At 39.5% G+C, this 24605-nt stretch overlaps 1 pseudogene; it reads left to right on the plus strand.

Annotated features, from left to right (window-relative positions):
* Positions 1 to 3855: 3855 nt before the first annotated feature.
* LOC149749773 (UDP-N-acetylglucosamine--peptide N-acetylglucosaminyltransferase 110 kDa subunit pseudogene) overlaps positions 3856 to 24605 on the plus strand; it is a 42876-nt pseudogene continuing 22126 nt past the window's right edge.

The raw sequence follows: 24605 nt of genomic DNA on the forward strand, positions 1-24605 counted from the left end.
TGTTTAAATATCAAATATTAGGGGATTTTCTAGATATTTTGTTATTGATTTTCAAGTTAATACCGTTGTTATCAGAATGAGTTCAATAATTTTAAGTGTACTGAAACTTGTTTATGGAACAATATATGGTCTATCTTGAACAATGTTCAAGTTTGTCTTCTGCAGTGTGCAACTGCTGTTACACAGATGCAGTGAATTTCAAACAATGTATTTTTCAGCCCTACACATTCCATTTATTTTTATATTTTTCACTTCTCTCCTCATTGGGTTCATGTTGCCCTCAAATTCTTGAACATATTTACACTAGCTGTTTATATTTATTTCCTATTGCTGTGACACAACTACCACACATTTAGTGACTTAAAACAATACTCATTTATCTCACAGATCTTTAGGTACTCTAGATACGGGCGGCTTGGCTGGGATCTCTCCTGAGGCTCTTTTACAGAACTGAAGTCAGAGTGTCAGCCAGGCTGAGCTGTTATCTGGAAGCTCTGGGAAAAATCCGTGTCCAAGGTTATTTAGCTTGTCAGTAGAATTCAGTTACTTACAACTGTAGGGACGACGTCCTTGTCTTCTCTTGCCGTTATCCAGGGGCCAGACAGCTGCTAGGGCCACTCTCAGACCCTTCCAGATGGCTCCTTCCCTCTCAGCAATAGAGAACCTCCTTCATGTTGAATCCTTCTCACACTTAGGATCTCTCTGACATACTCTTTTGTGACCAGCCAAAGAAAAGTCTTATTTTAAGGACTTACGTGATTAGGTTAGGCTCACCTGGAGAATCTCTCTCAAAGCCAACCGATTAATAACCTCAACTACACCTGCAAAATCCCATTCACTATATAATTATGGGGGCTATTTTAGAATTCTGTCACACTGTTTTTTTTTGTATTTGTGCTGATTCTAAAATCTGTCATTTCTAGATCTGTTTTTATTGACTAGTTTTTCCTCCTGCCTTTTCACATGCCTTATAATTTTTATTGGATTCTGTACAGTGTAAAAATAATGTGGTTGTGTCTTCATTTCACTGTCTTCCTTTAAAAAGCATTGAATCTTGTTTTAGCAGATGTTAGGTTACTTGCAGGTCAGCTAGAGCCTTTCCAGGTTGGTTTTTAAGACTTTTTCCAGTGGGTATTTAGCCCTGCTATTAAAGTCTTTCTGGGTCTCTACTAATTTGTCCGAGTCTTCAGAAAGATTTCTCCCCTCCAGAGGGTTAGCACTTCAGTGTCTCCCAGTGCTGCGTGAGCTCTGTTACAGTTCCCTAATAGTTGTTATTTTCCTAGGGTCCCATATCCTCATCCTATGTTTTCCCAGTTTAGTGTTGAGCCAAAATTCAAGGGACTACCATACATATTTCTAGCCCTCTTTCTCTGTGTACCTCCTGTCTATCTTGTACTCTTGCCTGCAAGTTGCAGCTTCCTGAGTCTCTCTGAACTCTGATCTCTGTTTTCTCAAATTAGCCCATTGACCATGCTCAGCTTGGGTCTGAAAAGTGGCACCAGGCAGGAACATTCATAGGGCTTGCCTCATTTGTTCCCCCTCCTTTGGGGAACACAGTCCTGAGCTCTTAGCTGCCCAGTGTCTTAAAAGGGTTGTTTAAGTTATTCTAATTTTCTAATGATTAGCTTTGAGAGGAAAATTCTGGGGCCAATTACTCCATAATGGCTAGAAGCAGGAGTCCTCAACTGAGATTGATTGACTGAATGAATGTCTACAAGAGCTTACCTGCTACCTTCTCCCCACAGAAATGAGACTTGATCCCACTTCTGATTTTATTTTAATGGGGTGGAGGGTTGAGGAACTGAAGAATCAAAATCATTATAGGATAGGGACTTCCCTGGTGGTGCAGTGGTTAAGAATCCACCTGCCAATGCAGGGGACACGGGTTCCATCCCTGGTCCAGGAAGATCCCACATGCCCTGGAGCAACTAAGCCCGTGCGCCACAACTACTGAGCCTGTGCTCTAGAGCCCGTGAGCCACAACTACTGAAGCCTGCACGCGTAGAGCCCGTGCTCCACAACGGAAGAAGCCACCGCAGTGAGAAGCCAGCACACTGCAATGGAGAGTAGCCCCTGCTTGCCGTAACTAGAGAAAGCCTGCACACAGCAACGAAGACCCAACACAGTCAAAAATAAATAAAATAATTTTTAAAATGCTGTGAATTCACAACACAATGATAAAAAATTTTTTTAATCATTGTAAGATAAATAACTTGCATGGGGAAGATACTAGTATCAACTTACGTTAAATAATTTCAAAGCAGATACGATCATGAGAAATGGGCCCACATCACAAAGAATCAAGATATGCAAAGAATATGAGTAATTACCCTAAGGAATATTGTTTGAATATTAAATGAGATGTGAATATTAAAAAATGATAGATGGTCTAAAATTCCATTTAATTCGATTAGTGGAATTAAGTATGGTAGATGGTCTCGTAAGACATTCCCCAGAGAGAACTTTCCAATAATTTAAACATTTTATGTTCAGTTGTTCACTGGACATACCCAGAACGTGATTCATCCAAGAGGAATAGTTCTGGAAACACTGCTGATAGGGATTACTGTCTAATACATAGACAGACAACAGAGTACAATAGTTAAAAGTGTTGTTACTGAGATTAGACATGGGTATGAGCTCTGTTTCTGCACCCAAGAGCTAGGTGGCAGAGGGGTTGAAACATAGATCTTGAAGATAGTTCCTGACTTCAAATTGAGCTCTGTGCTTCCTAGCTTTATGTCCTTGGCAAGTCTCTTAAGAACACTGTACCTCAATTTCTTCATCTTGAAAAATAGGGGTGATGAATAATAATACCTGCCCTTTATGTGTTGGGGATGAGATAAATCCTTCGTTTATTATGAGGATTAAATAAATTAACATGTGTAAACCATTCAAGCAGTACCTGGGGCATAGTAAGTTCCAGATAAGTGTTAGCTATTACAATAATTTCTTGTCTAAAATTAGGATAATAATAAAAATAGTAACTCTTTCATAAATACAGGTGTCAGTGCCATTTGGAATAGTCTCTATAACAATTTCTGTCTCCACATTTACTGTGTTTCAGCAAATTTACCTAACAGATGGTGAGTGGGCAATTTTTAAAGGGGCATTTTTTCAAAGAGCGGAGAGGGAAGGAATAGAGACAGGCACATACTATATTTGAAGTTACCTCCACGTGTATTTTATGTATGTATACCCATACAATTAAGAAGTCTTTGGATGTTTTATCTTCAAGAATAATTCAGATACTGGATTACTTGAATATCATAAACATTTAGGGTTTAACAGATTTGTTACATATAGACGTTGTATCATGGATTTAAAAGACCATAGCCAGCGGGCAGCGGCGGGCGGAGCGACCGAGGGGCGGCGAGGGCTGGGCAGCGGGTGCGGGGGGGGGGGGGGTCCGTGCTTCCTCGCGGTGGAAGGCAGGGGTTCGCCAGAGACGCCGGGTTGCTCCGCGTTGCCAGGTTACCGAGCGCGTGCCCCGCGTCCGCTCTTCCGCCCGGGCCGCCCTCGGCGCCGCCTGAGCCGCGGTGCGGGCTGCGCGGGGCGCCGGGTCCGCGGAAGCCTAGGTCGGGGGCTGCGTGAGGGATTCTCGTCGCGCGTGGACGCTGCGCGAGCGCGCGGGGGACGTAGGGCGCCGACCTGGGGCTCCCCGGAGCTCCGGCTCCGCTCAGGGCGCCCGCTCAGGGGCCTCCGGCGCGAGGCCCCCTTTGTGGTCAAGATGGCGGCGCCCAGGCGGGCTGCGCCGAGGTGAGCTGGAGCTGGGCCCGGAGAGGGGCGAGTGTGCCACGCCCAGGACTTGGACCCCGGACTCGTCTCCCGTCTCCCGGGGAGCGGCGGGTGAGTGGGTGCGGCCGCGCGTAGGTTCCTCTCGTGGGGTGGTTAGCTCTTCGTGCGTCCGCATACTTCTGTCGTCTGATAGATCTGGGGTGGCCCAGGTTGGAGGCGAGGGTGCTTGATTGGGGAAACCTGAGGGGTTTAAGGACTCTGTTGGGATCGTTTCAGACCCCAGCAAGAAGCTGAGCCAGTTTTCTCCTCTCTTCCCGGCTAAGTTTTCTCCCTTCTCTGAAGACGCCAGCTTTTCTGAATCACCTTGTTACCCGGGGGGATACAGTTGGTGGTTCTGACCGTGGAACGTGGGACCCGGCGCGGGGAAGCCTGAGCTGGTTCTAGTTACTTCGTTTGCAAAGCACTTGTCTTGTCTTTGGAATCTTTGTGTATGTAACCAACGTTGGGAAGAGCCAGCGTTTTCTCCTCCAGAACACTGCGAGGGGTAACTTTATACGTAAGAAACAAGTGGGCGTTCACATCCATCTCTTTTCCAACCACTGAGTTTTGGTTGTGTTTCCTTTCTTTAAGTTTGTCTCGTTTTGAAGTGATAACAAAACAAACAAACTAACTAACTAAACCATAGCCAATTACACAAAGTATATACTCTAGTCTCAGTCCTGCCATTAATTAGCTATGTTATCTTAAGTCATTTAATTTTTCTAGGCCTCATTTTTCTCCTGTGATGTTTTTTCTTTGAAAAAGTGTAGTTTCTAGAAGTCTCTAATCTCTGTGTCATAGTTCAACTTGGAGAAAACCTGTTCTTATCCAAACTCCATGACATTGTATTTCCAGCTCCAACTTTGGACTTTGAGTGAGTTGGGGGCAACTTTTTAAGGATATTTTTACACAGCTTTTTTAGTTAATATCAGTCTAGCTGACTTGTCATACTCAGACTTTCTCCCATATTCTTTTACCAGTGTGTTCCTTAGTCATATATATAAAGACTGTTGTGGGAAAAATGACCTCCTGGGTCAGCTTACTGCATGGTCATCGACACAGGGCAGGGAGTAAGATTCTGTGGATTTTACAGAAGCAGATACAGGTTTCATTATCCATGTCCTCTCCCCTTTCATCTTACAAAAACAGCAGGCTTTTCTTGGAGAACTGCCAGATAATGCCATCCTGCCTCCTCACGGGCCCCGGGGATGAGTCGCCCAGGGACTGAACTCCAGTAAAGCAGGTGATTGGCTCATGGGTAGGCATCTGACCTCGGCTAAGTCTATCAGACTCCTCCCCAGGACTTTTCTCTCAGAGCAAAATGGAAGAATTGTCTTTTCTCTCTGGAATTTCTAAGCTGGGGAGATATGACTCTGGGACTCCCAGTGACCATCCAGCACCAGAAGAGACTTTCTGTAAAATAAAGTCTTGCAGAGGTAAGCAGGGCTGAGCGATGGAGAGAGAGCTGGAACCCTGCTGATACTCTGGAATTTCCAGATCCAGCTGTATCTGAATATGGCTGCATCCCTGAATTTCTAGTACTTGTTTGTTGAGGTTGTTGTTGTTGTTTGGTTTTTGTTTTGAAATTTCCTTGGACTATTTTGAATTTGTTTTCAGCCATGTGCATTTGAAAGCATCATAGCTAAAAGAGCTAATTTCCTACATTAGTGTTAGGTTTGCTGACTGGCATTCCTTAAGTGAAAAATCATATCCGCTATTTTCTTTAAATAAAATCCTTCTAGCTCAGGTTTGAGATATTCAAAACTCTGCCTCCTACCCCCCTCTTTTCCAACATTTACTATATCACCTTGAAGCATTTGTGACCACATCTTTCCCATCTAGACGCAGTTGAGAGAGAGAGCAAAGACTTCTGATATGAACTGCAACCTGTACGCCTCCTACCTGGAAGCTTTAGAACATACTTGATTCTTGTCATTAAAGCAGATCTTTTGTTGTTGTCTCCGGGGCACAGAAGCATTTTCATGGCATAATGGAGTACAAAGTACATTAAGCCTAACTCTACTTCTCACCCTCTTTTACTTTAAATAGGCAGAAAAGAACAATCTCAAACACATTTTCCCAACAAATAAAATACATATACGATTATGTTTAGAAGACATTTATGCAACATATAGTTAGACTGATTAATTAATGGACCTTTCGCCAATTGGCACAGTAAATATATATGTTCAATGTGCTTAATTAAAAAGAAGACAATAACATATTTTTACAGGTTAATTATCTGAGCAGAGTATTGTGCCAGCACACTTGATACTACAGTATTTCATGTTTGACAAGTAACCTTCTTTCAATTATATTTACTGCTAAATGTTTCCTGGATCAAGCTATTAAATTATAAGGTCAAAAGTAAAATGATATGAAATTACAATGATAAAGGGACACATATCCCACTTTATGAGAATAGAAGTTGTAATTTCTTTTCAATACTACTAGTAGTGACCACAGTACTAATTTGAGCCCTTACTATGAGCCACTGTGCCCATATACATTTAGTTCTTACAGTAGTTCTGCAAAGGGCATATAATAATCCACACTGTAACGCTGAAGAAAGTGATTCTCATAGCTGAAAGTCACATAGCTGGTGAGTGGCAAAGTCTAGATTCAAACTTAGAGTCCTCTGACAATGCCCAGGTTGTTGACCACTATGTACACTGCTCAATTGTTGCACCAATAAAGAAGTGCTTGAAATAATTATAGATTTGCCTACCCTGAAACTGCAGTGATTTAAAGACATCAAAGTTGCCAGTTGCTTAAGCACATCTACTTACAGTAAGAAATTACATTTTATTTCATTTCTAAAACAAGATTAATTCTGCAGGCCCATCGAAACTTGAGCACACAAATCCTACCTCCAAATGAAAGATGCTTGTTTTCCATTATTCAACAGATGGCCCTGTACAGAGGCAATAAATATATAGTAGAATTTTCATTCAAATAAATGAGAAGAGAGGTTTCTTCTTGTCCTGATTCAGTGCCCATCATTATGGATTATGATGGCTCTTCCCAAACTTTACTTCATTCACTCCACTCTTTCTACAAAACTCCAGTAATGGAATCCGTCATTCAGATATATGTGCAAAGCGAAAGGACTGTATTAATACAGTTGCTGAAAGTCAAGTTGATAGAGCACAGGAAATACATCCTAATAAATGCAACATTAATGTTTGTGTGGGCCTTGGAGTGAGGGGTAGAAGAATTTTCAGTTTAACGGAATATTTTGCCTCTTGCTATGAAAGTGTGGCTTAATAGTCTTGTAATTGGTCATTTACAGAATCCTCCATCTCTGGGTTTCATGCTTTCTTTACTCTGCAGCTGTTGATTCCTTCTCTTGTTCTGGATGGAAGATAGCAACGAAGCCACTTCAAAGGGCTCAGCCTGCCTTTTTGTGTTATTGTTTAGATGAAGATATTTCCATTTATTAAAGCACACTATTTAAACATTTTTATCATGTTTCAAACTTGACTGTGTTCTGAAGGTATGAGCACAGGCAGACATAATGGGGGATGTTTTCCAGGAGAGAACATACGCTTATCAAAAGAGTTATCAGAATTTTCATGTATGGATTGAGAATCAAATTCTGGAGTTAGACCTGAATTTAAATTCATACTCACAACTTATTACCAGTCTCATCTTGATCAAACGGTTACCACACTTCTCATCAATTTCCTTATCTTTGAAAGCGGAATAAGAGAAGTATGCCTGGTGGAGTTACACATAAAGCTCATCCGATAGAATATTCATAAGGATTTTGCACAAAATATACATGGAAATATTTTAGCACCGAGTTTAGCATGCAATTCATCTTCAATACATTTAAGAGCTATTGTTTTATTATTATTATGCTATCATTAAATATCACTATTACTTAAATGTCATTATTGCTAAAATTGCTGTAAAATTAGCGCAATAACCCATGATGAATTCCCCTCTTCTGTTTCCTTTGTTTAAATGGAAAATATATATATAAATCTAGACAGAGAACACTTTAGTGATCCTATTCAGTGGAGTGAGAATTTCCATGGCACTGATTAAAACAAATCCTGAATTTCATGGACTTAAGATAGCAGAGAGGGGCTTCCCTGGTGGCGCAGTGGTTGAGAGTTCGTGACCCGATCCGGGAAGATCCCACATGCTGCGGAGCAGCTGGGCCTGTGAGCCATGGCTGCTGAGCCTGCGCGTCCGGAGCCTGTGCTCCGCAACGGGAGAAGCTGCAACAGTGAGAGGCCCGCGTACCGCAAAGAAGAAAAAAAAGATAGCAGAGAGGCTAAGAGATTTGAAGTTAGACATCCCCAAGTGTGAATTCTACTGTGACCCTCTTCTAGCTCTGGAACCTTGAGGAAGTTTCTTAAACTTTCTGAGCTTTACTACTGGTTTCCTCATCTGTATCTTTTTCAGGACTATTTATCAAGCATCTTCCTGTTCTCTATGCTTGGACGTATCAATGAATAGATTAGACAAGAGCCTTTGCCTGCGTGCTCCTTCTTGCATGCTTTCTCCCTCCTTACACTCTCGTGTGGAAACGGATGTTATAAATAAATTCTATGCTTTGTCACAGGTTGATGGGCACTACGGGATAAGGAAAAGGATGTGAAGCTCACTGAAGAGGCTTGGGTTGGGAGTGCTGGAGGAGTGTACAGGTAGGTTCTGATTTTAGATAGGGTAGTCAGGGTGGATTTTATAAGTTGACATTTGAGCAAAGACTTGAAGTGAGGGCGTTGTCAGAATGTATGATGGGGAGACCACTCCCTGGGAGCAAGAATAACCAGTCCCAAAACTCTAAGGCAGAAATATGCCGGGCAGCTTGGAGGAATATCAAGGAGGCCACCCTGGCTGACTTAGTCAGTGGGGAGGAAGAGACAGCAGGAGGGCTGGAGGTCGGATATGTGATGGGATGGATTGGGTAAGTCCTGGGAGGCCATCACATGCATTGTGTCTTTTACTCTAAATGTAGGCAGCCAGGGGCAGGATTTTAGCCGAGGTGTGGCATGAACTGTCTCTTGTTTGAAAAGCATAACTCTATCTGTGGTCTTGAGGATGTGGGGAGAGAGTGGAGTCAGGGAGAATCTCGGGAGGCGACGACAGGATCCTCGAGGTCTATGTTGGTGGCCTGCACCAGGCTGCTAGCGGCTGGTAGTTCTCAGAAGTGGCACATTGGGAAGGTTGTGACAGCACTTTGTGGTAGATTGAATGCAAGAATGGAAAGGAAGAGGGGGTCAAGGGTGAATTCGAGATTTAGGGCCTGGGGAACTGGAAAGGTGTGGTTACTGTCACCTAAGATGGAAAAAGTTTGGGGTAGAGCGTGTTTGGTGGATTAAAGACCAGTTTTGGAGGTGTAAGATTTGAGATGTTTTCGTGACGTCCAAGCAGAGATGCTGAGTACACAGTTGGACACACAAGTCTGCAGTTCTGAAGAAAGGTCTGAACTAGAGATACACTTTAATACAATGGAGATATTAAGAATAATGACATGGAAGCGCTATTTTAAAGATAAAATGAAGTCATGCAGTTAGCACTCTGCTTTCTCAAAACATTTAGTAACTGTTAGCTAAAATAATTACCTGAAATGAAAAAATACCTATAGTTTGTTTTGTTGTTTGCAGTAAAAGTGAATAAAATGTCACAATTATTTTAATAGTATTTGTGACAGAGTAGTTTTAGGTAAGACACCATGACTACAAACATTTACAATAAACCTTTCAGTCTCCTACTTTTCACTCTGATAGGGTACTTGGAACCATATTTTGTAAGGTTTAAGTTAGTTGTCATAGGGTACCTCTTTAATTAGAAGTAATTCTGAACTGTCTAGTTCCATGCAGTTTTATATACATATATGTATAATTATTATTTTATGATTTATCAAACTCAGTTGAAAATTTGCATCACTGATATACATTAGAATTTAAGCATTTACCCCGGTATTCAAGGAAAAAAAGGTACTTGTCTTGTCATTTCCATAGGGGTACTTACTTTCACATCTTCCCTTCACTTTGCAATTGAAAACATGGCAGGGGAAATACTATCTTACTGGTCTTTGAGTTCCCCTTAGCTATCTGCAAGTCCTTAAACAGCCTTTGTGGCTTAACCAAAATTCTCTTCCATCTTCATTCCGCTAACAGATATTGGTCTAAGCATGTACTTATACTAAAAAATGCATGACCACGTTGTCTCTACACATCTATAATTTTATGTTAACACTATCATTATGTAAGCTATACTTTAGTTGTAATTATAACAGATTTTATGTCAACACACATCCATTTCTAGTGTTCATCTGGTGTTCAAGGGGAGAGCAGCATGTCGTAAATTTTATCAAAATATAACATCCGAAGAATAGAACAGAGGGTAATTGTGTAATTCTGTATTCACTCTAATTAAGTTCAGTGGAGTTGGCATAATAGAATTAAGAAGAAAAACAAAAGACTGAGGTACCATGGCTCCCTCTCCTTAACACACCCTTTCGTATCCGAGAGCAGAGACTCAGCACCTTTCTGTACAGAAATGGAGACAGGAAGAGGCCAGAGGATGAATGACAGGCACGAATGAGGTGGAACTTGGAAGAGCAACATGGAAATGAAATACTTCTTTTGTATTTGGTAGGTGGGGAAAATGTACCAGCGTGTATGCCTACTGGGACCACGTTTTCCAGAACAGTTAAGCCCAGTGTCAACTATGCTGTCCCACCTTCCTCGTAAGTACGAGCATACTGTTACTTGAATCTTTGCTTCCTGTTTCTTGATACCTGGTTGAGAAGATTATCACAGGAACTACATCATGTTAGCAAACACAGTGTTTTGAAATGATTGACACTCACTGAAGAGTGGCAACTCCAAGCTTGCTCTCTCTTGATCTTGGACTGTTTAGGTCTGGAGTGCAGGAGTGGGTTATGGGGAAAGACCATTGGAATTCTTATGTCTTCAGCATAATGGTTATAGCATAATGGTTAGGAGTGTAGGTGCTGGTTCAAATCTCTGCTTTCCACTTGCTAACCATATGAGCTTGGGCAATTTACCTGATTACCTGAACCTCAATACTCCTGCCTATAAAATGATGTTAATAATATTTCATCCTCATAGACTTGTTTTCAATGTTAAAATGAAGTCACTTACACCAAGCACTTAATACAATGCCTAGAGCATAGTAAAGTCTATTATTATTACTATTACCACTACTACTACTATTATTATTATTACTATCACGATGCCAGGTGCTATTTTTCCTATGCCTTATTCCATTATCTTCTGCCCTGTCCCCCCATTTCTGTCTTGTTTCTGTACAGGGGTAGGTTTGTCACAGAGCATTTTCTTTCCCTAGTGTCTGACTCTTAGTCATCAAGGTGACTGGTCCACGACCCGGCATTCATTGCTGCTCGTTGAAGCAACCCATTTTGAGAAGGGGAGCTGGATATTGATGCCAAGTTGGGTGAAGGAGAGAGAATTTTCTCTCTTCTGCACACAGAGAGCTAAGTGAAATATTCAGGCCTCAGAAGGAGAATCAGGCAAAGGGCAACATGCTTAATTTCATACCTTAGTGATTAAGAACAAGTCAGACAGGCTGGATTTGAACTCATTTCCGTCATGTACTGACAACGGGATCTTGGGTGCTTTTGTAACCCCTCTGAGGCTCAGTCAACATCTGAAAGAGACGAATAACATTATCAGGACCTAGCGTATAGCCTCCTTGTAATAAGTGAGTAAATCCTTTTAAAACGTTCAGCACGTTGTTTGGCATATAAACACGTAATAAAATTTAGCTTCTTTGACTACTACCGCTGCTAATATTAAGTAGCTGAGCAGATCCGAGGCCCATTTTTTTCTTAGATTGCACATAATCATTTGGACAACCAGCTCCCATTGATCAACCGTTGCTTATATATAAACCCCCATGAACCCAAAGGTGCTTTAACTCTCTCCCAGTCAGAGCCTGTTCTGGGGGCAGAAGCAACACCGGCACTACCCCCGTCATCTTTGCCTTTATTGTCACTACACTCGCCTGCCGTACTGAGCACTTTCTGTTTGCCAGGCACCAGATTTAGCCCTGCGTATGCACTATATCATGTAGTTCTCACACTCAGGTGGGAGACATTATCATCATCCCCAATTTTCAGATAAAGACGCTGAGGTGTTGGAAAGGTAAGAAAGTTGACCCACAGCAAGAGATGGAGCCGGAGTGTTCAAACCCTTCTCTCTGACCTCAAGAACCCTTAAATATTAGCATACTACTACATCCTGGTAAGAAAATCTGCTTCCAGCCACTCTGGTGAGAGTAGAAATGATTCTCAGTCCCCACATTCCTCTATTGCCCATGCCACCCTAGCCTCAGGACTAGAGGGGAAAGGAAGTGATCTCTTCAAAGAGCAGCCAAAGGGAACCTACTCCCTTCTGCCTTTTCGTAATCAACTAACCAATATTTTATTTCCTTCTTAAGAGTCCCCACATGTTCCTTTTGGTACTTAGCTTGGCCTTTTGGAATTCTGACATTCTGTACATGACTCATCCACTGTATTTCATGGTAATTTATTGAGGTCAAGTATAGGGTCTTACTCATCCTGAAGTCCAGTTATCCCGTCACATCTAACTCTGTTCTTTTCTTCTTGTAGGACATCTGCAGGTATTTATTTGAATTTTGTTGAATTGTTCTCATCAATAGTACATTAAAAGTTATACAGAAAGTGCTTTCTTATAAGGAAAACCATCTAAATAGATTTCTAGCTCTTTACTTTTTATAGCACTATTGTAGAATTATAGATCTCCAGGTAATATTTTTTAGATTGAGTTCTTCATATCATCTTATTTTTACATATAATGATAAATCTGAATTTTCTCTATCAAACCTCCGAGACTTCACTGGCTTGTAACTTAGCTTGTTGATTATGTGTTGTTGACTTTTCCATTTACAATGATATTTGATCCTGGTAAGGATGGGGCTGGGTGGGAAGGTACATCTTAGGGCCATAAATTGGTTTTGCAGAGAACTAACATAAAGATCTAAAGTCTCATCATATTTCTGCAGAACTCATGAATCATTTTATTATAATTCCATTCATTCAGGGAGTATAAAACCATTTTCAAATTGTTATTCCTAATTTGTTCATCTTCTCTTCCTTAGTCTTAGTGAGAAGAGAGCAGGCTGAATGGAAGAAAGTCATTATGACCACTGGGGCCACTAGGGTGGGCATCAGTCCCAGAGTTTTGTTATCATCTCTCCGCTATTAATATTGGCTAATGTCTTGAGTGCTTACTTGGTGCCAATTACTTAGCCGACCATGGCAAATGGATTGTGTCATTTCATCCCCTGATAGTCATACAATTAATGTATGTATTATTATGATATCCCATAATGCATACATGGAACAGAGCCTCAGAAGTGGTTATTTGCTCACAAAAATATGGTAGATGTGGAATTTGGACTCAGGTCTGATAGACTCCTAAATCACTCCTAGTGATTTTTACCACTAAATTAAAGTTGTATACCTCTGGAGAGTAGATAGTTTCTAAAATTTCCTCAGCTCTAACGTTTTATAATTAATTTTTTGTCTGATGGCAAGCTTAACAGTTAAGATGGGTAGGAAGGAATGCCAGCCTGTTGAATGGAATTTCCCTGAAATAAGCCTGTTTTATGACACCAGTTCACTCATTCATTCACTCAGCATGGTTTGAATGTTTGCTCTGTGCAAAGGCATTTTAGGCATCACAGTGGAGTGAGCGCCCCTTCCATAGACTCTCCTGCAGCACTCAGAGAAGTGTTGGACTGGTTTGCCTGTTATGGAATGGGGCTTGGTGATAGAAGCCTGGTTTGTCCTCCACTGATAAAACTAAGACATACTCATATGAGTTTATAGGCATCTTGAAGCCGTGGGATAGTAACACACATGAATCTTACCATTTTTGCCTGGGATTAATGATATAAAGGCTTTGGATTTGGGTATGGAAAATGGGTGCAATTATGGGCGTGTTGGTTCTACATATATATGGACATCACGTGTCATCAGCCTGCAGCTACCTGCCATTCCTCACTACTCCTTCTTTTCACAAACCAAACAAGTACCTTCTTATCTGTCCTGTGGATAAGCTCTTGACAGTGGCACTAGGACCTCCCTGAATAAGTACATCATTGGCTAAACCAGTGGTTTCTCAGATATGCTCATTGAACAACCCTTAAGGTGGATTGACATTCCACTGCCTAGAATAGAATATGGTGTTCTTTAGAAATCGGGGGGAAAAAATAGGCCACCAGATGTACTTTCTTTAATTTAAATTGTTTATATATATATATATATATATATATATATGAACAATTGTTATATATGTGTATGTATACTTGTTCATATATATGAATGATTTAAAATTGAAGAGATATATATATACACACACACACATATATATATGTATATTTAAATTTTGGCTTGTGTTAGCAAGTAGTAAATTAAATTATTAGCAGATCCATACTGCAGGGAAATAACCAATCAGATTTCATTCAGTAGCTTGCTTTTTTGTAGATTTATGGTTGTGATTTTATATCTGCAGGTATGTTTGCTGAAGAAAATATTTCTACCACTTTACACAAAATTACATTCATTTAATACCAATGCGGCATGTCTCAAATGTCTTAATACAGTTTTAATCTTGAATCCCATCAGAAGTATGAAATTAGAAACGTACCCCCAAATCATTTGAAGATAAATTACTTTCATTTCCCTTATACTTTTGAGACTTTTGAAAAATAAGTATTTAGTTGTACTTATCTGTTTCTGTCTCTCTAAGGATAGCAAACACTGAAACACAATTCTTTTTAAAAGTCAGTATTAAAAATATATTGTCCAAGATGATCAAAACTAAGGAAGTGGCAAAGAAATTCAAACATTTAAACTTTCAAAGGGTGCTTTTTTTGTGAATGTGTAGTACTTGTTCTTCTGAAGGAATTAATCTTTTTAAAAATTTAATTAACTTATTTTTTATTGAAGTATACTTGGTTTACAGCATTGTGTTAATTACTGCTGTACAGCAAAGTGACTCTGTTATACATATGTATATACATTCTTTTTCATATTCTTTTCCATTATGGTTTATCACAGGATATTGAATATAGTTCCCTGTGCTATATAGTAGGACCTTGTTGTTTAGCCAATCTATATATACCAGTTTGCATCTGCTAATCCCAAACTCCCAGTTCATCCCTCTCCCACCTGCTTCCCCCTTGACAGCCACCAGTCTATTCTCTATGTCTCTGATTCTGTTTCATAGATAGGTTCATTTGTGTCATATTTTAGATTCCACATATAAGTGGTATCATGGTATTTGTCTTTCTCTTTCTGACTTACTTTGCTTAGTATGATAATCTCTAGTTGCATCCATGTTGCTGCTGCAAATGGCATTATTTCATTCTTTTTTTTATGGCTGAGTAGTATTTCATTGTATATATGTACCACATCGTCTTTATCCATTCATATGTTGATGGACATTTAGGTTGTTTCCATGTCTTGGCTATTGTGAATATTGCTGCTGTGAAGATCAGGGTGAATGTGTCTTTTTGAATTATAGTTTGGTCTGGATATATGCCCAGGAGTGGGATTGCTGGATCATATGGTGGGTCTATTTTTAGTTTTCTGAGGAACCTCCATACTGTTTTCCACAGTGGCTGCACCAACTTACATTCCCACCAACAGTGTTGTAGGAGGGTTCCCTTTTCTCCACACCCTCTCCAGCATATGTTATTTGTAGACTTTTTAATGATGGCCATTCTGACTGGTGTGAGGTGGTACCTCATGGTAGTTTTGATTTGCATTTCTTTAAGAATTGGCAGTGTTGAGCATCTTTTCATGTGCCTATTGGCCATCTGTATTTCTTCTTTGGAGAAATGTCTCTTTAAGTCTTCTGCCTATTTTTTTGATTGGGTTGTTGCTTTTATTGTCATCAAGTTGTATGAGCTGTTTGTATATTTTGGAAATTAAGCCCTTGCTGGTCGCAATCATTTGCAAATATTTTCTCCCATTCTGTAGGTTGTCTTTTCATTTTGTTTATGGTTTCCTTTGCTGTGCAAAAGCTTGTAAGTTTGATTCAGTCCCCTTTGTTTATTTTCATTTTGATTTCTATTGTCTTGGGAGACTGACCTAAGAAAACATTGGTATGATTTATGTCAGAGAATATTTTGCCTGTGTTCTCTTCTAGAAGTTTTATGGTGTCATGTCTTATGTTTAAGTCTTTAAGACATTTTGAGTTTATTTTCGTGTATGGTGAAAGGATGTGTTCTAACTTCACTGGTTTATATAAGGCTGTCCAACTTTACCAACACCACTTGCGGAAGAGACTGTCTCTTTCCCATTATATATTCTTGCCTCCTTTGTCAAAGATTAATTGTCAAAGATTAACTGAGGTGTGTGGGTTTATTTCTGGGCTCTGTATTCTGTTCCATTGATCCATATGTCTGTTTTTGTGCCAATACCACGCTGTTTTGATTACTGTGACTTTGGAGTACTGTCTGAGTCTGGGGTGGCTATGCCTCCAACCTTGTTCTTTTTCTTCAGGATTGCTTTGGCAATTCTGGGTCTTTTATGGTTCTGTATGAATTTTAGGATTATTTGTTGTAATTGTGTGAAAAATGTCATGGGTAATTTGATAGGGATCGCATTAAATCTGTAGATTGCTTTGGGTAGTATGAGCATTTTAACAATATTAATTCCTCCAACCCAAGAACATGAGATGTCTTTCCATTTGTTTGAATCATCTTCACTTTCCTTTATTAATGTCTTACAGTTCTCAGCGTATAAGTCTTTTGCCTTCTTGGTGAGGTTTATTCCTAAGTATTTTATTTTTGGGGTTGTGATTTTAAAAGGCATTGTTTTTTTACATTCCCTTTCCGATATTTCATTGTTGGTATAAAGAAATGCAACCAATTTCTGTATGTTAATCTTGTATTCTGCTACCTTGCTGAATTCGTTTATCAGTTGTAGTAGTTTTCATGTAGAGTCTTTAGGGTTTTCTATATATAGTATCATATCATCTGCATCTAATGACAATTTTACCTCTTCCCGAAGGAATGAATCTTGAAGTTCTACTAAGACTTTTGGGATACCTGTTTTAATGAGCCACTACTTCCTGCCTGAGATTGCACTATGCGCCAGAGATTCTAGAATTAGCATACTAAAACTAATAATGCAAACAACAACAACAGATCTTCACAAACCTTCCTTGCAAGGAAGTAAAGTCCACTGGAAAAACAGACAAGTGAAACACACATTCAAAATGGCAGTGATTCTCAAACATTTATGTGCTGAAAAATCATGACAAGCATGATAACCAGAGCAATTACTAGACCCCTTCTCCAGCTGGTCAGGTGTAAGTCCTGTATCTGTATTTTTGGTGAATGCCTCCAGGAGAGTCTGAGACAGATGTTCTCAGTTGTCGTCAACCTTTAGTGTGCATCAGATTTGCCTGAGAATATTGTTAAAACACAGATTGCAGGGCTCCAGTGCCAGAGTTCTAACCAGTTCCCAGGTGTGGCTGATATTGCTGGCCCAGGGACCACATTTTGAGAACCACCTTTCAAAACTCTGCAGTATGCAGTTGTGTGTGTTGTGAATGCAGTATGCGGTTGTGTGTGTTGTGAATGAGACGGGCCCAGAGAACCAAAGGAGGGCAAAGGGACTGCCCTAAATTAGTCAAAGGTAGCAATAGCAGCTAGAATTGATTGACCCAAGAAAAAATTATAAGAACTTTACCTGCATTTGCTCATTTAATCCTTTCAGTAAGGTACATAGGTGCTACTTAGTGTTCCTCTTTTACAGGGGTGTCCAGAGAAGGTAACTACTTTGCCCACGTCCTAAACTGGTAAGTAACAGATTAAGAATTCAAGTCTAGGAAGTGTGATTCCAGAGCCCACACCTCTACCCTTTCTGCATGTAGAGAGGAGTAAAGGGTTGTCAGTGAAGCCTTCCTGGGGGCCCTGGCCTCTGAGTGTAGATAGAAGGATGAGTGGACATAAAGATCATTATTTGTGTGTGGTGGGGGTCGGGGAGGAAGTATGAGGGCTTCCAGAAGAGCCCGCCCTCCCCATACATCTGCTATAAGCAAGTCTGATGATCAGGAGTCCGGAACATGAGTATGACTATGGGATACTGAGAAGGGTTCTAGAACCCTGAGGTTAGAGTTCTGGATCAGTTAGTAGGTAACAGAAAGTGAATGAGTGATTTACCTTACTTTCCACGGGTAGCAGGAAGTTTGGAGATAGTCCCTCTAGCGTTAGTCCAGCTGCTGAAGGGCATCACCAGGGGACTGGGTTGCTTCGCTCTTCCAGCTTCCACATCTCTAGCACGTCCACATAGCTTCAAAGTGACCCCAGAATCTCCAATAGTGTTCCAACAATTTGGGCAGGAAGAAAGAAAAGGAAAAAAAAAAGAAATTAAGTAAGAAAAAAAAGGCAGTGTCTAACTCAGAGAGCAAATTTTTTACCACAGATGGTCAGCAGACTTGCACTTAGATCTCATCAGCTCGGATTCTAAACTGGCCACCTTAGCCTTAAGGATAATGGGGTCTCCTAAACCAGGGCTCTGATAGTAAGGAATAAGGAGAGAGTGGTACTGATTAGCAGTGCCTGCTGTCCCAAACAAATATTATCCCCAAACTATTTTTTTTATCCTATATTTTACTTTAAAGAATGGAGGGGAAACATTATGTATCTGTAAATAGCCTTTTAGAAAGGGTACAATTATATAGTTATACAACCCCCTGGAGGGCTCCTTTCTTCTAAAATCTCTTTAAAAACTGTTCAAGGTTAAGGACATTTTTATCTTAATTTAGTAACTTGCTGTCGATTATCTTGGAATGACATCCTCTCTCTGCAGATGTTCTGTCAGGCTTTAGAAAATTCTAGAAGTGGACAGAGAAGTGTTATGGTACATGTATTTGCAATATGCACGTCTTTGAAATGAAATCCATTTAGGGACCAAAAGGCATTTCACGTCTTTGCTATACATTTTCACATATTTGCCTTTCCAGAATTCCTTTGAGCAAATCTGTTAGATGTAACCCATCCGTTTCTCCCATCTGAATTCTTTATTACTAAACGTTCTTCAGTATGCTCTCACTCCCCTCTGTCAAAGGCGTTTCTCTGGGTCCTCACCCTTCTCATCTCATATGTGAATGCGTATCTTAAACTGAAGCAACAGTCTGCTATGACTTCTCCATAACTTGAAGAACCTGTCTTTGTGGGAAAAAAAGTAGACTTACTAACTTAAAAGGTAAAATGTGCGCAGTGTTTCTGAGAATTAAAAACTAAGATAAAAACATAAGCAATGGAAAAAACTTACAGTGGATCCTTTTCAAAGACTTTATTTTACAGAGAAGGCAACTGAGGTTTAAAGAAAAAATGCGTTAGTTAAACACTAAATAATAAACCTTAAACCTCAGTGGAGCAACACATGGACAGTTCATTTCTCACTCACTCAGGAGTGTAGTATGGACTTTGGTGGTCTGAGGGTCAGTTTTCTGCTCAGTTATTCAGGGACCCACCACCTTCATCAAGTGGCTCTACGTTTGTCCTAAAAAGGAAAGGAGAGAGGAAGCTGCAAGCTACAATTATCAACTCGTTATCCTTCAGACATAAACTCTTCAGGTCACCTCTGGTCACATTCTTTGGGATAGAACCATACCCAGATGCAAGCGGAGATGGAGAATGTTGTTCCTATCTTGGTCCTAGTGATGCCTCTACAGGCTGGAGGAGCTAATTAAAGTGTAGTCAACAGCTCGTTGTTTCTGCCACAATGAGTGATTAGCCTAAGACTGTGGATTAATTATGTGTGTGTGTCACATATACATATAATACACACAAACATATATACGTGTGTGTATATATACATTTTTTAGCATGAGTTGACACAGGGGGCTTCTGCCGTATCAAAAGAGTACAAACTGCCTCTTGTTGCTTTTTCTTAATTGAAGTTGACTACTACTATCTATTTCCCTTCATTTTGCTACCTCCCCCCCACCTTTCAGTATTATATGAAAATTCTGAAAGAAATAATTTCAAAGTTTCCAGTGCTTTTAAAGGTAATAGAATACTCAGACCTTAACAATTTTCCTGTGTGAAACTTTTGCCAGACTAAAATAGTTACCTTATGAAAAGTAAATTTAGATTGATACAAAAGAGAAAATAAGCTGATTTTTTTTTTTTTTACACAAATGCCCTGAGCCAGGGTGGAAAATAAATGGAAAACTGGAGGAATTTAGATCCTTTTATTGTAAATTTAAATATTTTTAATTGTAAAAATAATACAGGCTCATTGCAGAAACTCCAAAATTGAAAGGATTTAAAGAAAAAAGGAAAAATAACTCAAAATCCCATTTCTGATAAATCATCTCTGTAACATTTTTGAGGGTATCTTTTGAAACTTTTTTGTGACGGGGTGCATATAAATACAATGCAAGTATAAAATACCTTTAATTATTATATCCAACTACAAAACAGTTCTATGACATTTTTATTTAGTAATATAAGTATGATTACTCATCACCTAATAAAAATCTGCAGCATCATTTTTAATGGTTGAACAGCATTCTATTATTTATTTAACCAGTCCCTACTGTTCAGCATTTAGATTATTCCTGTTTTGCTTTGCTAAACAATGAGACAAGCATCCTTGTTCATATGTCTTTGAGCATTTGTTTATTTCCTTAGAATGGACTTCTAGAACTTGAATGGCTGGTTGTCAGTTCTGGTACATACTGACGTATTGTCTTCCAGAAAGGTTACCGTGCTTTTTATTTCTACCAGGAATTTAACATCCAGTGTGGTTTCTTACACACACTCATCAGTACCAGTATTATCAATATCAATACCAGTATTATCACGTTTTTTAAAACTTTGTCATTCTAGTCAGTAAAATATGACACCTGAATTATTTTATTTGTATTTCTTTGATTAATAATAGCAAGGTTGAACATATTTTCCTATCTTAATTGGCTGTTAATACTTTTTAGTTTGTGACTTTATGACATCCATTTTTCATCGATGTATAACAACCTTTTATATATCAATGTGTTTATTTTGTTTGTTGTAAATGCAATTTTTTTCTCTTCATTTATTAATTTTTATTTTGTGTGTGTTGAACTTCTTTAATACTGTCAAGTCTATTCAAAAACCCTTTAATGAACACAACAAATGTGGAAAATCAGTCACTCTCCTGCATTTTGTAATCAATGTATTTCCTTTTGGGCAGTATGGAAATGTAAGTTCTTATTTCATCTTATGGTTGGAAAGAATCTATTCCCTCGGAAAGGGATTATAGTCTCCATGATGCAGTAATGGGAGATTTTATAGGGTAGGCAGGGTCTACAGAAGAAAAAACCCTAAATCACACTCCATTGGTGGTTGCCTTATTTATAAAAATGGCATTTGAGGTTGTGTGACTGCCATCAGGTAAGCAAAATTAATTTTTAGCATGAAGTACTCCTATCAGCAAGAACAGCCTAGGATAGGCTAGCGGTAAGAAGTGAGGGGTTATGGGATTGGGGCATAGCCTCTGTTTCCTCCAACGCAGCTGGAAATTTAAACTGTGGGGCTCCTGCTTGATCCAATCAGCCCAGCTAGTATGTGTTGCCAGGTAGGGTGAATAGACTCAGAAGTACAAGAGCTCATCCTTGGTCCCCTCTGGAAATGAGCAGAGAATACTGTGTCAAGCAGAGGTGATCAGTCCATGGTCTGGAGACTTGGATCTCCTCACATAGTCCTTAAAGTCAGGGTGAGACAAAATGCCAATACAAATTATATTGATGACAGTATCAATGAGGTGACATTGAGTCCTTTGACCCAACGTGTGTCTGCAGTGTGCCATCCATTAGTAAATGGGCAAAGCCATTTGACAGATCTATCTGATACAATGAATGAATCTGACACTCATAGTTTGAAAAACTGAAACTGTATCCATTTGTCAAGAACAGTGGCTACTTGTTCTGCTTTATTCCCCCTGGTAGAACTAGGTGACATTGCAGGCAGTAAGACGTTCGGCATTTCACCCTGGAGTAGCCCCAAAACTGAAGAAGCTGTCTTATCAATAGTTAGCTCCTTGTCACCAAGAATATTAAAGTAGATTTGTATGATTAGCAAATTAAAGAGACTGTAGTGCCTACCACTACTGTATTCACTAAGGCACCCAAGTTATTCTAAAGAAATCCTAATAATACATTAGGACCGTTTTGAATATTTTTATTTGATTAGCCATAATCTTCTAGTTCTAACATCCATCACCATTTTGACCACTGAAACTTGGCCTTCTTTTCTTACAGCCTAGCCCTGTGGTCTTGGGCTAATCACTAACCTGCTTAGAGATACAATTTTCTTCTCTATGAAATAGAAACAATATTATATGCTTTGAAGGGCTGCAGGAAGATGAGCTGTAATGTTTATCAAGTGCCTAGTAAGTAGCCTGGCCCATAATAAATACTTGGCTAATTGTAGATGTTAGTTTCATTTTTAGTTTTATTTCCAAACATTGCTCTTTACTTTTGGAACTGTAAAATTTGTTTTGAGAGTGGAGGACTTGTTGTTTGGATTCCTCCAACACTCTCTGTATATTCTGTACTTCTATCCCTACATCATTTATCTTAATGGAATAAATGATCTTTGGTCTGGTGATTCCAAGGTGACGAGGAGCTAAGCAGATGTTCAGTATACACCTGGAAGTATGGATTTTCATGCCCAGTGCAAATGTGGGAAAGGCATTATTCCCACATTATAAAGGGGGTAAAGACCTCCAACTTGAGGAGACTCTGGGTTGAGAGATGAGAGATTTACAGGTACTGTGTTTATCCTACAGGGTACCACAGGGGCTTTTATGTTCTGTAGCAAGAATTTGCACCTTATACCCTTGTAGTTAGAAGTAAAGCATACCACATAACTAATACCTAGTAAGCATTAGAGTTAGAATAGATACCATTTATTTAACGTTTCCTTTGTGTTAAGCATTTTACAGTTACAACATATGGATGGATACTATATTGTAATGGTTAAGAGTGTAGTTTTTTGAGCTGGATAATCCTGGATTGGAGTCTCATATTTATTACCTCTTTTTTTTTCTGTTTTATTGAGGTATAATTGACAGAATTGTAAGGTAGTCAAAGAGTATATCATGATGATTTGCTATACATATGCGTTGTAAAAGGATCCTTCCCATCACGTTAATTAATACATCTAACAGCTCATGACACCTTTTTGCTTTTTTTCTTTTTTTTGTGAGAACACTTAAGTTCTATTCTCTCCGAAAATGTTAGTTATACAATACTGCAGCTGAAAGTTTGTACCCTTTTACCAGTCTTCCCCTCTTTTCCCCACCCACACCCCAGCCCCTGGCAACCAGTTTTCTACTCTGTTTCTATGAGTGTGGCTTTTTTTCTTTTTAGATTCCATATATAAATGATATCATTCGTATTTATCCTGTCTGGCTTATTTCATCAGCATAATGCACTCCTGTTTCATCTATATTGTCACAAATGAAAGGATCTCCTTCATTTTTTTAAGGCTGAATAATATTCCATTACCTCTTAAATGGGTGACTTTTGGTACATTGTTTACACTTTCTAAGCCTCAGGGTTTCTTTTCTTCTGTAAAAAAAAAAAAAAAAATATATATATATATATACACAGGTTATTTTCTGATATGTGGAATGTTTGTTGAATAAACAGATAATTAGTTGAGATCATAAATGTGACACTTAGCACTGTATTAACATTTATTAATACTCTCCCTGTTAATTTCTACAATAAATTGTATAATAAGTAACAATAATAATAGTACTACTAGTAGTTTTAGAAAATGCATAGGATGTGCCAGTCATCATATACTGTACTATCCTCCTTCATGTGCACCACAAGTTACATGTGGATATCATCTTCCACATTGTTTCCTTTAAAGAAAATTGAAGCTCAGCAAGATTGAGTAGCTTGCTCCAGATGTGAACTCAGGTCTGAATCACTCCACATATAGGTTCTTAATGACTCCATGTCTTTAATTCCACATCTGCATTTGTTTGTTGTTGTTGTTTTTAACTTTCCAAGCATCTGATGTGAAATTCCTTTCTCTTTGGGGAATTTTCCACTTTGTGGGTCTTGGTGAGAAACAGAGCCTTCCTCTCGTTATACAAGCTGAACATGTCAGATACACTGTTTACTCACATGCTCAGTCTCCCTTACAGATGGAAAACAGTCGGGCGACCTCGGGTTGGCCAACTGCACCCTTCTCTTGGATTTTGAATTACAAATAAATGATGTAAAGAAGCAAGGCCAGCAGTGCTGGGTCAACCTCCTGTTTCCTGTTCCTGCTTGGTAGCAAGGCCAGCTAGGACTTATAACATCACTTTGGCCTGATCCTATAATTGCAATAGCATAGGCTTGGCTTTCGGTTGTTTAGTCTGCTTCTAGTTACTGAGACCTAACCATAAACTTCCAGAAGTTTCCTTTTCTGCTCAAATTAGCCGTATCTGGTTCCTGATGATTACAAATAAGACCTTTCCTGATATACAATGGTGACCTACTTATCCAGGCAGATGTAACATCGTCCTGGCGGGGACAGAGGGCAGGCAAGTTCCTTGAACAGCTGAACAAGAAGAAAAAGACCTAAGAAGGAAGAATTGAAGCCAGTTCTGCTTGTGTTATAATTCTACCCGCAGCTGCCTCTGTTTCACAGACCACATGCTAAGGACCGTGTCCCTTCCCCTGTAACAGACGAGCAAAGTAGACCCAGGCCTTCCAACCCAGAGACCAGCTGAGCTGTACCGTGGACAATCTAGGATGTGAAAGACTTCACTCAGTGTCTTTGTCACT

The sequence above is a fragment of the Delphinapterus leucas genome, chromosome 3 (assembly GCF_059928025.1).
Source record: "Delphinapterus leucas isolate spDelLeu-1000000601 "Yukka" chromosome 3, BTC_Dleu_Yukka2, whole genome shotgun sequence".
Taxonomy (NCBI): Eukaryota; Metazoa; Chordata; class Mammalia; order Artiodactyla; family Monodontidae; genus Delphinapterus; species Delphinapterus leucas.